General features: G+C 39.7%; 1 long non-coding RNA gene across 1 annotated transcript; it reads left to right on the top strand.

The window, feature by feature from the left end:
- The first annotated feature begins 241 nt into the window (after positions 1 to 241).
- Positions 242 to 16,252, top strand: LOC143770373 (uncharacterized). The gene is made up of 3 exons (XR_013214622.1): positions 242 to 472; positions 15,593 to 15,684; positions 15,789 to 16,252. It is a non-coding gene; the product is annotated as an uncharacterized LOC143770373 (long non-coding RNA).
- Positions 16,253 to 17,653: the final 1,401 nt, after the last annotated feature.

The raw sequence follows: 17,653 nt of genomic DNA, 5'->3' as shown, positions 1-17,653 counted from the left end.
GCTCGGGGGTCCTCCGAGTATTTTTTAGTGCTCGGAGTTTCAGTTTTTCTTGCCGCAGCTGGATGATTTACATCTGTTAGCCAGCATAAGTATATGTGGGGGTTGCCTGGTTGCTAGGGAATCCCCACATGTACTTATGCTGACTAACAAATGGAAATTATTCAGCTGCGGCAAGAAAAACTGAAACTCCGAGTACTAAAAAATACTCGGAGGACCCCCGAGCATGCTCGAGAAATCTCGAGTAACGAGTATATTCGCTCATCACTAATTAATAACTAACGGATGTGTATGCCCAAACTGTTTTCCTTCGGACTCATTCACACATCTTTTCTTTTTTTTTTCAAACGAGTACTATCTCTGTTTTCCACAAATGGAACTCGTACCTACAAAAGTCTATGGGACTGTTAACATGTCTGTGATTTATCTGCGGACTTACAGGACTCTCCTTTCACCCAATCTGGGTGATCTCCTGGTAGGTTGCTTTCCTAGTAGCATTTACTTCCAACAGGGCCGGTTTTAGGCAAAGTGGGGCCCTAGGCAAAGTTTAAAATGGGGCCCCAAATGCTAACATATTGCACATCACACAAAAGCATTTCGGTTGTATTTACAAGCGCTGATCTCAGGCCGCTAAATGAGTTTGATCGACAATACTGAAGCTGTTCAACACTTGTTTCCCGGCCTCTTTCCACCAGCTGAGGAATAATGATGGGGACAGAACGATCACTAACAGATCACTATACAGTATCATGTTATCAGCAGCACATCTACAGTTTACACCGGCGATGTGCTGCTGAGAACAATGATTTCTATTTCGGCATAAACAATCCAATCACTCGATGAATATGCAGCTTTTTGCTTGTTTAGTAAAATACACCCCATAGTCCTGCATATATTATAATGTGCACCACAGTCCTCCATATAGTATAATACACTCCCTATAGTCCTCCATATATTAAAATACACTACTTAGTCCTCCATATAGTATAATACACTCCTCATAGTCCTCCATATAGCATAATACACTCCTCATAGTGCTCCATATAGTATAATGCACCGCCATAGTCCTCCATGTAGTACAATTCACTTCCCATGGTGTAATGCACCCCATAGTTCTTCATATAGTATAACGTATTCCCCATAGTCCTCAATACAGTATAATGCAGCCCACATATAGTATAATGCAGCCACCACCCCACAGAGTATAATGCAGCCAACCCAGAGTATAATGCAGCCACCCCATAGAATAGAATGCAGCCCCCCTCATAGTTTAATGCAGCACCCTCATAGAGTATAATGCAATCACCCATCAAAGAATATAAATATAATACAGCCCCCATAGAATATAATGTGGCCCCGAATAGAATATAATGCAGCCCACCTCCCCTCAGAATATAATGCAGCCCCATCAAAGAGTATAATGCAATCATCCCTCAAAAAATCTAATACAGACCCCTATAGAATATAATCAGCTCACCTCCCCATAATATATAATGTAGCCCCCATAGAATAGAATGCAGCCCCCCATAGTATATAACACAGCCTCCCCATAGAATATAATATACCCCCCATAGTATATAACACAGCCTCCCCCATAGAATATAATAATAATAATAATAATAATTTTATTTATATAGCGCCAACATATTCCGCAGCGCTTTACAACTTAACCTCCACAATAGTGTATAACACAGCCACATAGTATATAATACGGCCTCCCCCATAGAATATAATATACCCCTATAGTATATAGCAAAGCCCGCATAGTATATAGCACAACCCGCATAGTATATAGCAAAACCCGCATAGTATATAGCAAAACCCGCATAGTATATAGCAAAACCCGCATAGTATATAGCACAACCCGCATAGTATATAGCACAACCCGCATAGTATATAGCAAAGCCTGCATAGTATATAGCAAAACCTGCATAGTATATAGCAAAGCCCGCATAGTTTATAGCACAACCCGCATAGTATATAGCAAAGCCCGCATAGTATATAGCACAACCCGCATAGCATATAGTACAACCCGCATAGTAGTATACAGCACAGCCCGCATCTCTCCTCCCCCCCGAGAATGGCCCCACAGTCCAGTAAAAAAAACAACCCACACTCCTCACCTCTCCTTGTGCCCGCGTTGCTCCCTGCGCCTGTCTCGGCGGCTGCCGCTGCACTGCCTGGCACATAGTGAGTGTGCGCACACCCGCAGTGTCAGAGGCTGAGCAGGGAATGATGGGAGAGGGAGCGTCAGTGGACGCTCTCTCCTCCATCATTGTTTTCAACTGTACCGGCGTCATAGACACCAGTATAGTTGAATGCGGTGGCAAAACGCTGGTGGGGGGTGAGTCGGCACGCAGCGGCCCGCTACTGGCACAGGCCCTTCTGGCATTTGCCAGAACTGCTCGATGGCCAGTCCGGCCCTGGTTACAAGAGACCCTCAGGGGTTTTCTTCTCCGAGGATGCTCTATACTTTACAAGTCAGTGGCTTAGAAGACACCCTGACATCTTTTTGAGCATTTTTTTCTTAAGAAACCATTAGGCTGGGTTCACATTGCGTTCCTGGCGTCCGTTAGACGGACTACGTTACACCACGGCATAACGCGGTGTAACGTAGTCCGTTAACGCCGCCATTGAATGCAATGTCGGACACATCGCTAGCGCACGCCCAAAATGGGCGTGCGCTAGGGATGTGCCGTCACTGAGTGACGGACCCTGAGACGCGGGCTGCAACGTTTTCGGGTCCGTCACTGCTAGCGCAGATAGAGCTAGCAGATGCTCTATCTGCGCTAGCGCGATGTAACGTCGGCAATTGCGTTAACAGCAGCCCGTTAGCGTATGTGCTGAACGGGCTGCTGCTAACGCAATGTGAACCCAGCCTTAGCAGTTTCTTTACTGCTGAAAAATACCAAGTACAAAAGACACACAAAATGCTAAAGAAACAAAAAAATGAGGTGGTGTGGCCAGTGTGTGACTGGTGTGGTAGTGCAGTTGAAAAAAACTCACCAGTAAGCAGTGAAGTCTCCATATGGGAAAACTCCTGGGTGGCAGCACAGCTCCTGTACTGTGTCCTGACAGGGGCTGCTGTGCAGCGTCAGGACAACGTCAGTGGTCAGGTGTCACATAGGAAGGTCCTGCCGCTGAACAGCAGCTGCCAGCCCAGGACACATTAGAAAATTTCGGTGCTTAGCCTCTCTCTTCCCACTACCGAGTAGCGGTTGGATATGGGGTAATAAGGGGTTAATGTCACCTTGCTATTGTAAGGTGGCATTAAGTCGGATTAATAATGGAGAGGCGTCAATAAGACGCCTATCCATTATTAATCCTAGAGTAGTGAAAGAGTTAAAAACAAAATAAAGACACAGCGAGAAAAATGTTAGTATTTTAGTATTATTAATTTAACCATACTTACCATACTTCAGAGCCTGCAAAAAACGTAAAATAATAAACCGTATACTCCCTGTCCGACGCAGTCCAATTAATAACGAGTGTCCCACGATGATCTCCCCCATAGAACAGTGACATCGGGTGATGTCACTGCTCTATAGGACCTTCAGTGACACACTGACAGGAGACAATGGCTCCTGCAGTGCATCACTGAGAGGTTACTGTAGTTCACTGGTCTCACTTTATGGCAAAAGCTGCATGGGAACTTTCTCACAGCAATGCCAAAAGTGAGACTAGGGACTAGATTTTACAGTGGCGGAGGAATACAGTGCGGAAGGATACCTTCCTCCCGTCATTGTATTCCTGGAGCCCCTAGAGAGCGGTCTCATCAGCTGATGCTGATGCTCTCCACAGGAAATCGTCGTGGGACACTCGTGGATTTCAGCGGACAGGGAGTATATTGTTAGTTTGTTATTTTAATATTTTTTTTACAGATGACACTGGCTTCGGGGAACAAAGTGACAAGTTATGGTGAGTATGTACTCTATGTTATATGTACTGTATGTCTATATGTATGTATGTATGAATGTATTGTATGTATGTAGTATGTATCTAGTATGTATGTTGTATGTATGTGGTATGTTGTATGTATGTAGTATGTTGTATGTATGTTGTATGTAGCATGTATGTATGTATGTAGTATGTTGTATGTATGTATGTAATATGTTTGTAGTATATAGTATGTTGGATGTAGTATGTATGTTGTATGAATGTGGTATGTTGTATTTATGTTGTATGTATGTTCTATTTATGTAGTATGTTGTATGTATGTGGTATGCATGTATGTAGTATGTATGTATGTAGTATGTTGTATGTATGTATGTAGTATGTATGTTTGTGTTGTTTTTTTTACAATCCACACATTAGCCGGATGATGGGACTACTACTGTCCCATCATTGGCTAATGTGTCAATCACTGTCATTGTAGCAGGCATAGCCGATGGGACTTGTCGTACCATCGGTCGATGGCTGAACAAAGACACAAAGACCCCCGGCAGGCCCGCACAGACCCCGGAGAGGCCCGCACAGACCCCGGAGAGGCCCGCACAGACCCCCAAGAGGCCCGTACAGACCCCTGGCAGGCACACAAAGTCCCCCGAGAGGCCCGTACAGACCCTCAGCAGGCCCGCACAGACCCCCGACGGTCACACACAGACCCCGCCCGCACACACAGACATGCAGTCTCCGCCCACGCACCGCCCACACTCCATTATAGTGCATCTTGACATCATTTGAGCAGCCAATCTCAGCCATGCCATTAGTTAACATGGCTAACATGCCTAACAGGATGTGCCCACACTTCTTAGGATTCTCATTGGCTGAATAGAATAAAACTAGCTCATTGCATTATGGGAACTTCTGATTCCGGTATTCGATATTGTAAAAGTATTGGAACTCAGTATCGGAACTCCGATACAGCGAATATCGGCCGATACACGATATTGCAGTATCGGAATGCTGGAAACAAACATCACTGTCAGAAGTGCAATGGATAGTGAGCTTATATGTCTATAAGAAGACATTAGATGTCATGGCGTGGTGTGGTTATTTTTACATTTAACATTGATAGAAAACAAAAACAAGTATGTTTCCAAATGAATAACACTCTCCTCTTTGTGCAAATTTATAACCTGTGATATAAGGTATATCCTTTAACATATTCAACAAACTATGTAATAAACATAGAAAGCAGATTGTACTATCTTCCCCTATGAAATAAGTCAAATGAATTAATTTCACAAATGACCAATTGAGACCCAAAGATTATAATTCTGTGCCATTTATCATTTTCATGGAAACATACTAGGGTTACTTAGGAAATTAAAAAAAACATTCTAATGGACAATGACAGACACAACACTTAATTTGTATTCATGAAATCTCAATGTTGTATTACCAAGCTAACCAGGTGATTTATATTTTTATTACGTGTTCAGAGTGGCATAGGTATTTAATATTTTAATGTAAGTGTATGTAATGTTTTTTTTAAGTGCTCAGTGTGCCACATTAGGGTTATAATTTAAATGTAACTGCATGTAATGTTATTACGTCACCTTTACAATGGACAACATTCCCTATCACAAAGACTATAAACATGACAACAGACCACACATATTTTCATGCCTAAGCCAACTAGAACGCCAATCATACAACCCTGATGCAAGATAGCCACACAAATTTACGCCCTGCAATAGCTAACATGCACGTTGTAACGTTTCGTAAACTCAAACCTGTTAGTCCAACGATGGGTATAGACTCAACCACTGAGACATAACTAAAGTCTCTTATCTGCCTTTTAAAAATCTTAATGTGACTATGGCTGCTCTTCGTACATCAAAACATTCCTAAGCCAACAACCCAAAAATTTTATGCGCACTAAAATTATCTACTGTATTTAAAATGCATGAATGATCCACTTTTCACAATGACGCAACTCACTTTAGTTGCATTTCATAGATATTACAAGGATTGTTAACAAATAAAATTTATGTCTAATAATCAGTGTACTAAAACCATACTACTAAATCAACAACCTTGATCAGGTACATAAAACTTAATAATCCACATATTTTGAAATTATTGTCAGTGACATGAATATAATAAGCATTTATAATAGGTATACTTTATAATATTATTATCAATTAATTTAATTTCACATACTTTGTGCCTATAATACATAGAGTATGAATATCTAGTTGAAGCACTACTTCCTTGCACACTAGTTGACAAGATGATACTTGTCAACAATATTTATATATACACTGTAGCAGTTTCGTATTAAGACAAAAATTTTAAAGCAAGACCTCCAATGTCTAACCTTTTTGAGATATCAAAACAAAAATGATTAAAAAAATTTACATTAAGCAAGTACATTTGTAAGTAAAATGTTGAGACTGATCTCATCATTTCCTTTTATTCTTAAAAATATTCAAAATTTTATATACCCAAATATAAATTTAACTTTCAAACAGGACAAACACAACAACACTGAAATTCAGACTTGAGGTTACAGTGTAAGTTAACTTCAGTATGCCAATTCAACACAAATCCTTACCATGTACAGATGAAGTTCACAGACAATCCTCCATGTAGGGCCACTCTATAGCATACTTCGATGGCTTCCAAGTGAGTGTATCACATCAGAACAGCTCAGTGATGACATGGACTCTTTCAATGCCTACTATTGGTTGAGTTTCTTAAAATTTGGTCACACATGATGGTATTCTGTTTATTACCATGTGATAAGCCCCTCATTGTTTCTACAAGACTCTAAAGGCCCCGTCTCACTTAGCGACGCTAAAGCGATCCCGACAACGATACGACCTGTCATGGATCGTTGCTGCGTCGCTATGTGGTCGCTGGTGAGATGTCAAACAGTGAGATCTTCCCAACGATCGCTGCTGCGATCTCACTGTTTGACATCTCACCAGCGACCTGTAGCGACCTGTACAACGATGTCACATGGGAGCTATTATGACGATTCAGTGTCTGAGTCGTCAACGAGGTCGTTGGTAAGGTGTCAAACACAGCGATGTGTGCTACCCAGCGGGACCTCAACGATCAAAAAAAGGTCCAGGCCATTCCGACACGACCAGCGATCTCACAGCAGGGGCCTGGTCGCTGCTACGTGTCACACATAGCGAGATCGCTACTGAGGTCGCTGTTGCATCACAAAATTTGTGACTCAGCAGCGATCTTGCTAGCGATCTCGCTTAGTGAGACGGGGGCTTAAGGAGTCTAGGTTTACAGTTCCTGTTGACTCATGTAATTACCTTTGCCAGGGAAGGTCACAGACTCGTATAAATCAAATATGCTAACCTTTCATTGTATTGCTCGATTCTATGTAAATTAGCTGACTCTATGGGTACCGTCACACAGTGCAATTTTGATCGCTACAACGGCACGATTCGTGACGTTCCAGCGATGCATTTACGATATCGCTGTGTCTGACACGCTACTGCGATCCGGATCCCCGCTGAGAATCGTACGTCGTAGCAGATCGTTTGAAACTTTCTTTCGTCGTCTAGTGTCCCGCTGTGGTGGCATGATTGCATTGTGTGACACAGGTTGTATACGATGTGCGCACAGTAACCAACGGCTTCTTACATCGCAAATACGTCATGAAATTATCGCTCCAGCGCCGTGTATTGCAACATGTGACCGCAGTATACGACGCTGGAGCGATACTTATACGACGCTGCAACGTCACGAATCGTGCCGTCGTAGCGATGAAAATGGCACTGTGTGACGGTACCCTATCTCATCTCTGTTAGACACCATTAGTACTAAGGATATTATGTTTGCGGCTTGGAATCTAGCCAATCTAGCACACTCTTATTCCACCAATCATGAAGACCCAAGTCTGAATTGAGAGCTCAGGGGTATAGAAGGACTGTCCAGTGACCAAGTCTCTCTTGCTGCATGGTACCAATTTTTGATCTGCAGATCCGATTGGCAGGCCATAACCGAACATGGATTATAAGACTAAATGGACTTTAGCATCGAATGCAAGGATTCGGATGAGAGATCAAAGACTACATAAGGATGGTATCCAGCTTGGGACAATCCAGTCACCTGACTACAGAATTTGCAGTACTCAGTCAGCTTCCTAAATCTGGCATTATTCCGTTCTCGGTGGGTGCCCGCCGAAAGCGGGGTGCTGCTGGCTTGGAGTAAGTAGCCCTGGAAGCTCTGTTGAACGGATATTATAATCCCTGGTGAGCCAGTGGAAGGGTGAGAAACTGTTGCCTGTTACATTTTGTGTTTTGCTGGTTGTGTGATATATGCCATTAATTGTTTGGAGATCCCAGAAAGTCCTAACATTGTGATTCCCTCACCCTGTGTTGTCTGAGTAGTGTTCCACCCACTGTTGAGGAGGTCGGGCGTTCAGTTGGGATGAGCCATGGTCCATGCTGTCTTTGTAAAGGTGGTCGGGACAGCGGACGACAGCACCCACTGACCCCCATGTCTACACAAGAACCACTATGTAAAGTTAAAAAAAAGGTTAAGAATGACGATACAATTACATATAAATAATTTGATGACATAAAACTTTATTAAGTGTAACTTCACACACAAACTTAGCATCTGTTCAACAACCCTTGAATTAAACATAGATTAGTGGGCTAAGCCCTTATGGAAACTTCAAGTAAGTTGTGATAGCAAACAGTGAGGTACCGATAAAATGTTTCACATGTGGAGTTAGCATATTTTGTATAATTCTTCAAAAATACATAGAGTTGTGAATTTTGGGGGCAAAATTTGTTAGATTGAGTGCGTTTGTTTATTCGCGACATAAGCGATTTACGTGAATAACTTCTGAACTACACATAGAGTTGATATTTTTTTTGGTAAATATTGTTCAGGACATTGATATGTTCATTTTGAGTACTAGTGGTCAAGGGTACCTCTTTTCAAATTGAACTTACGTACGATTTGAGTGCGTTTGTTTATTCGCGACATAAGCGATTTACGTGAATAACTTCTGAACTACACATAGACTTGATATTTTTTTGGGTAAATATTGTTCAGGACATTGATATGTTCATTTTGAGTGCTAGTGGTCCAGGGTACCTCTTTTCAAATTGAACTTACGTACGATTGAGTGCGTTTGTTTATTCGCGACATAAGCGATTTACGTGAATAACTTCTGAACTACACATAGACTTGATATTTTTTTGGGTAAATATTGTTCAGGACATTGATATGTTCATTTTGAGTACTAGTGGTCAAGGGTACCTATTTTCAAATTGAACTTACGGATGATTGAGTGCGTTTGTTTATTCGCGACATAAGCGATTTACGTGAATAACTTCTGAACTACACATAGACTTGATATTTTTTTGGGTAAATATTGTTCAGGACATTGATATGTTCATTTTGAGTACTAGTGGTCAAGGGTACCTCTTTTCAAATTGAACTTACGTACGATTGAGTGCGTTTGTTTATTCGCGACATAAGCGATTTACGTGAATAACTTCTGAACTACACATAGACTTGATATTTTTTTTGGCAAATATTGTTCAGGACATTGAGCTGGTCATTTTGAGTGCTAGTAGTCCAGGGTACCTATTTTCAAATTGAACTTACGTACGATTGAGTGCGTTTGTTTATTCGCGACATAAGCGATTTACGTGAATAACTTCTGAACTACACATAGACTTGATATTTTTTGGGGTAAATATTGTTCAGGACATTGATATGTTCATTTTGAGTACTAGTGGTCAAGGGTACCTATTTTCAAATTGAACTTACGGACGATTGAGTGCGTTTGTTTATTCGCGACATAAGCGATTTACGTGAATAACTTCTGAACTACACATAGACTTGGTATTTTTTTTGGCAAATATTGTTCAGGACATTGAGCTGGTCATTTTGAGTGCTAGTAGTCCAGGGTACCTCTTTTCAAATTGAACTTACGTACGATTGAGTGCGTTTGTTTATTCGCGACATAAGCGATTTACGTGAATAACTTCTGAACTACACATAGACTTGATTTTTTTTTTGGCAAATATTGTTCAGGACATTGAGCTGGTCATTTTGAGTGCTAGTAGTCCAGGGTACCTATTCTCAAATTGAACTTACGTATGATTGAGTGCGTTTGTTTATTCGCGACATAAGCGATTTACGTGAATAACTTCTGAACTACACATAGACTTGATAATTTTTTGGGTAAATATTGTTCAGGACATAGATATGTTCATTTTGAGTACTAGTGGTCAAGGGTACCTCTTTTCAAATTGAACTTACGTACGATTGAGTGCGTTTGTTTATTCGCGACATAAGCGATTTACATGAATAACTTCTGAACTACACATAGAGTTGATATTTTTTTTGGTAAATATTGTTCAGGACATTGATATGTTCATTTTGAGTACTAGTGGTCAAGGGTACCTCTTTTCAAATTGAACTTACGTACGATTTGAGTGCGTTTGTTTATTCGCGACATAAGCGATTTACGTGAATAACTTCTGAACTACACATAGACTTGATATTTTTTTGGGTAAATATTGTTCAGGACATTGATATGTTCATTTTGAGTGCTAGTGGTCCAGGGTACCTCTTTTCAAATTGAACTTACGTACGATTGAGTGCGTTTGTTTATTCGCGACATAAGCGATTTACGTGAATAACTTCTGAACTACACATAGACTTGATATTTTTTTGGGTAAATATTGTTCAGGACATTTATATGTTCATTTTGAGTACTAGTGGTCAAGGGTACCTCTTTTCAAATTGAACTTACGTACGATTGAGTGCGTTTGTTTATTCGCGACATAAGCGATTTACGTGAATAACTTCTGAACTACACATAGACTTGATATTTTTTTTGGCAAATATTGTTCAGGACATTGAGCTGGTCATTTTGAGTGCTAGTAGTCCAGGGTACCTATTTTCAAATTGAACTTACGTATGATTGAGTGCGTTTGTTTATTCGCGACATAAGCGATTTACGTGAATAACTTCTGAACTACACATAGACTTGATATTTTTTTTGGTAAATATTGTTCAGGACATTGATATGTTCATTTTGAGTACTAGTGGTCAAGGGTACCTCTTTTCAAATTGAACTTACGTACGATTGAGTGCGTTTGTTTATTCACGACATAAGCGATTTACGTGAATAACTTCTGAACTACACATAGACTTGATATTTTTTGGGGTAAATATTGTTCAGGACATTGATATGTTCATTTTGAGTACTAGTGGTCAAGGGTACCTATTTTCAAATTGAACTTACGGACGATTGAGTGCGTTTGTTTATTCGCGACATAAGCGATTTACGTGAATAACTTCTGAACTACACATAGACTTGATATTTTTTGGGGTAAATATTGTTCAGGACATTGATATGTTCATTTTGAGTACTAGTGGTCAAGGGTACCTATTTTCAAATTGAACTTACGGACGATTGAGTGCGTTTGTTTATTCGCGACATAAGCGATTTACGTGAATAACTTCTGAACTACACATAGACTTGGTATTTTTTTTGGCAAATATTGTTCAGGACATTGAGCTGGTCATTTTGAGTGCTAGTAGTCCAGGGTACCTCTTTTCAAATTGAACTTACGTACGATTGAGTGCGTTTGTTTATTCGCGACATAAGCGATTTACGTGAATAACTTCTGAACTACACATAGACATGATATTTTTTTTGGCAAATATTGTTCAGGACATTGAGCTGGTCATTTTGAGTGCTAGTAGTCCAGGGTACCTATTTTCAAATTGAACTTACGTATGATTGAGTGCGTTTGTTTATTCGCGACATAAGCGATTTACGTGAATAACTTCTGAACTACACATAGACTTGATATTTTTTTGGGTAAATATTGTTCAGGACATTGATATGTTCATTTTGAGTACTAGTGGTCAAGGGTACCTCTTTTCAAATTGAACTTACGTACGATTGAGTGCGTTTGTTTATTCGCGACATAAGCTATTTACGTGAATAACTTCTGAACTACACATAGATTTGATATTTTTTTGGCAAATATTGTTCAGGACATTGAGCTGGTCATTTTGAGTGCTAGTGGTCCAGGGTACCTCTTTTCAAATTGAACTTACGGACGATTGAGTGCGTTTGTTTATTCGCGACATAAGCGATTTACGTGAATAACTTCTGAACTACACATAGAGTTGATATTTTTTTTGGTAAATATTGTTCAGGACATTGATATGTTCATTTTGAGTACTAGTGGTCAAGGGTACCTATTTTCAAATTGAACTTACGGACGATTGAGTGCGTTTGTTTATTCGCGACATAAGCGATTTACGTGAATAACTTCTGAACTACACATAGACTTGGTATTTTTTTGGCAAATATTGTTCAGGACATTGAGCTGGTCATTTTGAGTGCTAGTAGTCCAGGGTACCTCTTTTCAAATTGAACTTACGTACGATTGAGTGCGTTTGTTTATTCGCGACATAAGCGATTTACGTGAATAACTTCTGAACTACACATAGACTTGATATTTTTTTGGGCAAATATTGTTCAGGACATTGAGCTGGTCATTTTGAGTACTAGTGGTCAAGGGTACCTCTTTTCAAATTGAACTTACGTACGATTGAGTGCGTTTGTTTATTCGCGACATAAGCTATTTACGTGAATAACTTCTGAACTACACATAGACTTGATATTTTTTTGGGTAAATATTGTTCAGGACATTGATATGTTCATTTTGAGTACTAGTGGTCAAGGGTACCTGTTTTCAAATTGAACTTACGGATGATTGAGTGCGTTTGTTTATTCGCGACATAAGCGATTTACGTGAATAACTTCTGAACTACACATAGACTTGGTATTTTTTTGGGCAAACATTGTTCAGGACATTGAGCTGGTCATTTTGAGTGCTAGTAGTCCAGGGTACCTCTTTTCAAATTGAACTTACGTACGATTGAGTGCGTTTGTTTATTCGCGACATAAGCGATTTACGTGAATAACTTCTGAACTACACATAGACTTGATATTTTTTTGGCAAATATTGTTCAGGACATTGATCTGGTCATTTTGAGTGCTAGTGGTCCAGGGTACCTCTTTTCAAATTTAACTTACGGACGATTGAGTGCGTTTGTTTATTCGCGACATAAGCGATTTACGTGAATAACTTCTGAACTACACATAGACTTGATATTTTTTGGGGTAAATATTGTTCAGGACATTGATATGTTCATTTTGAGTACTAGTGGTCCAGGGTACCTCTTTTCAAATTGAACTTACGTACGATTGAGTGCGTTTGTTTATTCGCGACATAAGCGATTTACGTGAATAACTTCTGAACTACACATAGACTTGATATTTTTTGGGGTAAATATTGTTCAGGACATTGATATGTTCATTTTGAGTACTAGTGGTCAAGGGTACCTATTTTCAAATTGAACTTACGGACGATTGAGTGCGTTTGTTTATTCGCGACATAAGCGATTTACGTGAATAACTTCTGAACTACACATAGACTTGGTATTTTTTTTGGCAAATATTGTTCAGGACATTGAGCTGGTCATTTTGAGTGCTAGTAGTCCAGGGTACCTCTTTTCAAATTGAACTTACGTACGATTGAGTGCGTTTGTTTATTCGTGACATAAGCGATTTACGTGAATAACTTCTGAACTACACATAGACTTGATATTTTTTTTGGCAAATATTGTTCAGGACATTGAGCTGGTCATTTTGAGTGCTAGTAGTCCAGGGTACCTATTTTCAAATTGAACTTACGTATGATTGAGTGCGTTTGTTTATTCGCGACATAAGCGATTTACGTGAATAACTTCTGAACTACACATAGACTTGATATTTTTTTGGGTAAATATTGTTCAGGACATTGATATGTTCATTTTGAGTACTAGTGGTCAAGGGTACCTATTTTCAAATTGAACTTACGGACGATTGAGTGCGTTTGTTTATTCGCGACATAAGCGATTTACGTGAATAACTTCTGAACTACACATAGACTTGGTATTTTTTTGGGCAAATATTGTTCAGGACATTGAGCTGGTCATTTTGAGTGCTAGTAGTCCAGGGTACCTCTTTTCAAATTGAACTTACGTACGATTGAGTGCGTTTGTTTATTCGCGACATAAGCGATTTACGTGAATAACTTCTGAACTACACATAGACTTGATATTTTTTTGGCAAATATTGTTCAGGACATTGAGCTGGTCATTTTGAGTGCTAGTGGTCCAGGGTACCTCTTTTCAAATTGAACTTACGGACGATTGAGTGCGTTTGTTTATTCGCGACATAAGCGATTTACGTGAATAACTTCTGAACTACACATAGAGTTGATATTTTTTTTGGTAAATATTGTTCAGGACATTGATATGTTCATTTTGAGTACTAGTGGTCAAGGGTACCTATTTTCAAATTGAACTTACGGACGATTGAGTGCGTTTGTTTATTCGCGACATAAGCGATTTACGTGAATAACTTCTGAACTACACATAGACTTGGTATTTTTTTGGGTAAATATTGTTCAGGACATTGATATGTTCATTTTGAGTACTAGTGGTCAAGGGTACCTCTTTTCAAATTGAACTTACGTACGATTGAGTGCGTTTGTTTATTCGCGACATAAGCTATTTACGTGAATAACTTCTGAACTACACATAGACTTGATATTTTTTTTGGCAAATATTGTTCAGGACATTGAGCTGGTCATTTTGAGTGCTAGTAGTCCAGGGTACCTATTTTCAAATTGAACTTACGTATGATTGAGTGCGTTTGTTTATTCGCGACATAAGCGATTTACGTGAATAACTTCTGAACTACACATAGACTTGATATTTTTTTGGGTAAATATTGTTCAGGACATTGATATGTTCATTTTGAGTACTAGTGGTCAAGGGTACCTCTTTTCAAATTGAACTTACGTACGATTGAGTGCGTTTGTTTATTCGCGACATAAGCTATTTACGTGAATAACTTCTGAACTACACATAGACTTGATATTTTTTTGGGTAAATATTGTTCAGGACATTGATATGTTCATTTTGAGTACTAGTGGTCAAGGGTACCTATTTTCAAATTGAACTTACGGATGATTGAGTGCGTTTGTTTATTCGCGACATAAGCGATTTACGTGAATAACTTCTGAACTACACATAGACTTGGTATTTTTTTGGGCAAATATTGTTCAGGACATTGAGCTGGTCATTTTGAGTGCTAGTAGTCCAGGGTACCTCTTTTCAAATTGAACTTACGTACGATTGAGTGCGTTTGTTTATTCGCGACATAAGCGATTTACGTGAATAACTTCTGAACTACACATAGACTTGATATTTTTTTGGCAAATATTGTTCAGGACATTGAGCTGGTCATTTTGAGTGCTAGTAGTCCAGGGTACCTCTTTTCAAATTGAACTTACGTACGATTGAGTGCGTTTGATTATGTGCGACAAAAGAGATTTATGTGAATAACCCAGGACCACAAGTAGGCAAAATAAACATCTCAAAGTCCTGATCAAAATTTTACCTAAACAATATCCACTCTATGTATAATTCCCCATGCATGGAAAATCGAATAGCTAACTAATAACTAATAGCTAACTGCAGACTAACTTGAATCCGGTCTTAACGCCGGCCCTGACTTCCAATAGACCAGTTACCAGCTGAGGGCTCTCTCACTCACTCTCAGTTTCTGGTAACTCTGCAGGATAAGGCAACTTTCAACCTTAGTGAGATCGTTCTACATTCCTTCTGTCCGTCTCTCATCTGTCTGGATAATCTTTATTCAAGTTGGATCTGGTCAGTACGTTGCATCAATACATGTCGATGACAGTCTCATTCAGATGTTTAGACTCCCCATTTGACCGTTCGAAAGAATCACATCGATGTTTCTCCATCTGCAGGCTTCCTTCTCTCACTGAAAACGTCCTGAATTTCTGGAAGTGTATGTGGCTAAGCACAGAGTGCTCATGCTGGGGCTTCAGGCTCACTCCACCTGGGCAGTGTCGCCCTCGTGGACTGTTCACCATCAGACTTCTGTTCTGCAGCTCTTGAAATCTGCAACCTGGTCCTCCATCCACACTTTCTCAAACTTTTACATAGTTTTTACCTTTGCGTCAGCTGCCTTGAGCCTGGATAGAAAAGTGCTGTAAGAGTCAATACGCCTAGGTGGTGTATGTCACCGGCCGGGACTACACTCCTGAAGAGATTTTCATACCTTTTTTACCACGGACTTCATCTGGAGACTGCACCTCTGTTCTTGAAATCGACATCATCGCCAGAAGAGGTACCTGTTGGCACTATGCACTTTATTATATTGAACTGCCGACAAACTCACGGCATTTGAACCAATTATTTTATACGTGTGCAATCAAATTTGTGGCACTTGAACCGTTTGGTTTACACTCATTGTTTTATACATATACGGTAGCTACTATATTTTGGATTTGATTTTATGAGGATGGATTTCCCGACATTTGTTGTATGTTATTAAAGAAGAAGTAGGTCCTATTGAACTAAAAGGTGGAGATTGTATGCACAGCGCGAAACAACCTAAGGTTATTTGTATTGTTTTTATTCATGTAAAACTGCAGATTTCAACTCCGCTCATCTCTAGACTTAGCAGCTGCACGGCAGCTCAGTGATTAGCAGTAACACATTGCAGCACTGGCGTCCTGGGTTCAAATCCAACTAACTGCAAAAAGTTTGTATGTTCTCCCCGTGTCTGTACGAGCTTCCTCACACACTCCAAGGACATACTGATAGGGAATGTACAGTAGCATGTAAAGGTTTGGACACCCCTGGTCAAAATTACTGTTATTGTGAACAGGTAATCAAGTTGTAATTACCTCTAGAAGGCCTAAAGTTAATGATGACACATTTCCTTTGTATTTTAGGCCAAAAAAATATATTGTCATTTTTTATATTTTAAAAACATTGATGTCCTGGGCCAGGGTCACCAATCTAAATCACTGACAAAAGCTTCGCTTAATGTGCTTCAATCTCTCCAACTGGTTGATGTATGGCGGATGCTATATCCAGACATAAAGGATTAGGCGTATTATTCTCCTTTACATGGCACGCATAGCCATATAGACTTTTTCTTAATTAGCCATTATTTGCTTACTTGGCAACCTACATCTCAGATACTACCTGCTATGTGGTCAGATTGTGCTTCTGTATGTTGTAATCAGACCATACCTGACTCCACCAAGGCTTGAAATGTTGGAACTTGTATGATATTCTGCTTAATGGCTCCCTCTGTGTCTCAGACCTTCATGAGACTATGGACTCATGGAAGCATTCAAATGATCCCTCAGAAGAATATCTATAAAACATGGATCAAGGCTTTCAAAAAAGAGCAACTAAAGTCTCCAATTTGCCTGAGTGGATTGATCTCCTTGACAAACAACATAAATGATCTGCTCTCCTCCAGGTATAGGCAGACCTACTTAATGCTAGAAAGTAGCTAAGGTATTCAATAGATCAGACTTATACAAAACACCAAGATCGCGTGTGATGGTTCTCGTACGAATTCACAGATAAATGTGGTCGCTCATTGACAAGGAGGTTACATCCACACATACACAGGACATACGCTTCCAAATTACAAGTGGCACCTGGGCCAGAAATTCAGAACTCCACTTATATAGCTGAAATATTTTGTTGCTATTATATCTCTCTGCATTATATTCATGGACATTTCCACCACATGCCATCTAATATTCTTGAAACAAAAATTGACAGATATATTATAGACACTGCCCTT

This window comes from Ranitomeya variabilis, chromosome 1, assembly GCF_051348905.1.
Source record: "Ranitomeya variabilis isolate aRanVar5 chromosome 1, aRanVar5.hap1, whole genome shotgun sequence".
Taxonomy (NCBI): domain Eukaryota; kingdom Metazoa; phylum Chordata; class Amphibia; order Anura; family Dendrobatidae; genus Ranitomeya; species Ranitomeya variabilis.
The sequence above is the reverse complement of the archived record's forward strand: the minus strand, read 5'-3'. Positions and strand labels throughout refer to the sequence as shown.